Here is a 1,930-nt window from a genome sequence, read left to right as displayed (position 1 = left end):
CGTCACATAACGTGATTGGCTGTATATTTGTATGATGATGTGGCAGAAGGTGATCAGCTGTATGTCGGAGTGTTTACATCCATAGTTATATATATACATTTTATTGTTTATTCAAAAATATGATACTGCCATTCATAAAACGTAGCTGTGCAATTCCAACATTGTTTTCTCTTTAATATGATATGAAAAGTGCAAAGTGACTGTTCTATTTTTAGCAGGGACTATGTACAAGACTCAAGTTAAATTGCCTTGCCTGAGCAGGAAGTGGTTGTACTTGCGTGAGCTTTGTGAAAAGGGGAAGGAAGGAGGAGTGGATTATTCTTAGAAACATTATTTGTTGTCAGCCTGTGAGATCATATTGATATGATATGAATAACTTCTTTACTGGCACAGCTTCCTCTTAGTCTTCCTCATAATGTATGCTTTCAAGCTTTAAAGTGGTGTTTCAGTTTTGGATGTGAAGATGGGACATACTTTGTTCTGTGTGCTGGGGTTATTCTGTGAGTACATCACTGACGTACTCTTTTCGTTCTTACTAAAAACACTTTATGTTGCATTCACAGCATCATGGGTTGTCTAGAAACTGTAGGTTTCTGTTTAATGTGTATGTGTGTGTTGTGACACTGTTGTTTCGTCAGCAATGATGATTTAATACTGTATTTATAAGATGAGATAAACCTTTATTGATATCCAGCGGGTAAATTTGGTTACTCTAGCTTACTATAGACCTACACATATTTTAAATATTTTCTTGTCTTTTTGTTTCTTGGCTGGTGACTGACTTTAAAGTGGAAGACTGTGTTGTGATAATGTTGATTGAGATTTGATATTAGACATTATCTAACCACAGTTGTTTTTTGTTTAAATGACTTTGTTTATTCTCATTTTGACAGTTTGAGTGTGAAAATATCTGATGAAATATCAATCTTTATTTTAGTGCTGAATACACTCCTCCACTCTGGACATGCTGAAGGTGATTGCACAATCTCCCTTTTTCTGCATCACTCTTAATCACATCATCTGTCTTTATTCATTTATTATCAACATGTGCATCATTTTAGTGCATTGTATCAACACAAAGGAGAATATGACTATAAAGTGCTTGAGAGTGTTAACTTTCATATTCCAGCAACGTAGCAAACACACAGGCTAGTAAGTATAGATCTGCTTTTAAATTATGTGGAAATGTACTTATTTAGCAAACATATAAATTATTATTAAGTGAGACTTTTTCTAAACTCAGTGTTAATTGTGGTAGTGATTATGATTTCATATTTTGAAAACCCATTTTGCTCATGATAACTAGTCTGGCTAAGTTAAAAAAGGAACTAAACTCTTTCACGCAGATAATGATGTAAACCAGGAGGATAAATGGACATGAAGAATGCATTTAATGTTTCGAGGTAAATGTGTTAAATGTGCAGGATCCAAACTGCACTCAATCCATAAACAAGAAAAGAGTTTTAATTCTGGGATATCTATTTCCAGCAAATAAAACCAAACCTGTCCTCACTGTGTCTCCATCCTGGCTGAGTCCTGGAGCCTCAGTAACTCTGAGCTGCAGTGTTAAAGATCCATCTGCAGGATGGAGGTTCTTCTGGTTTAAGGCTGTTCCCAAACTATCAGGCAACTCCTACGACCAAGAGCTGCTACCTGGCAGCAGCAACGGGATGAACAGGATTCCTACATCATGGACAGACACACACAGCAGGATATAAGTGCAGAGCTGGAAGAGGAGATCCAGTGAACTACACTAATTATAGTAACACTATGTTTGTCTGGTCTAAAGGTCAGTGTGTTAGTGCCTTTCTTTCCTCCTTTTCTTTCCTATATTCTGCCCCCACAATTAGTCATGTAGCTACCTAGCGAAGGAGTAGGTACAGAGTATAGCAGAGGCATACGTCATCATCATTCATCAACAGTGTTGGGT

General features: G+C 36.7%; 1 long non-coding RNA gene across 1 annotated transcript; it reads left to right on the top strand.

Annotated features, from left to right (window-relative positions):
• Nucleotides 1–392: 392 nt before the first annotated feature.
• On the top strand, nt 393–1,664 carry LOC119911770. Its single transcript, XR_005446027.1, has 3 exons — nt 393–500; nt 938–973; nt 1,489–1,664. It is a non-coding gene; the product is annotated as an uncharacterized LOC119911770 (long non-coding RNA).
• Nucleotides 1,665–1,930: the final 266 nt, after the last annotated feature.

The sequence above is a fragment of the Micropterus salmoides genome, unplaced genomic scaffold, assembly GCF_014851395.1.
Source record: "Micropterus salmoides isolate LMB-PRFRI ecotype aquatic unplaced genomic scaffold, ASM1485139v1 Ms_hic_scaffold_2, whole genome shotgun sequence".
NCBI lineage: Eukaryota > Metazoa > Chordata > Actinopteri > Centrarchiformes > Centrarchidae > Micropterus > Micropterus salmoides.
The sequence above is the reverse complement of the archived record's forward strand: the minus strand, read 5'-3'. Positions and strand labels throughout refer to the sequence as shown.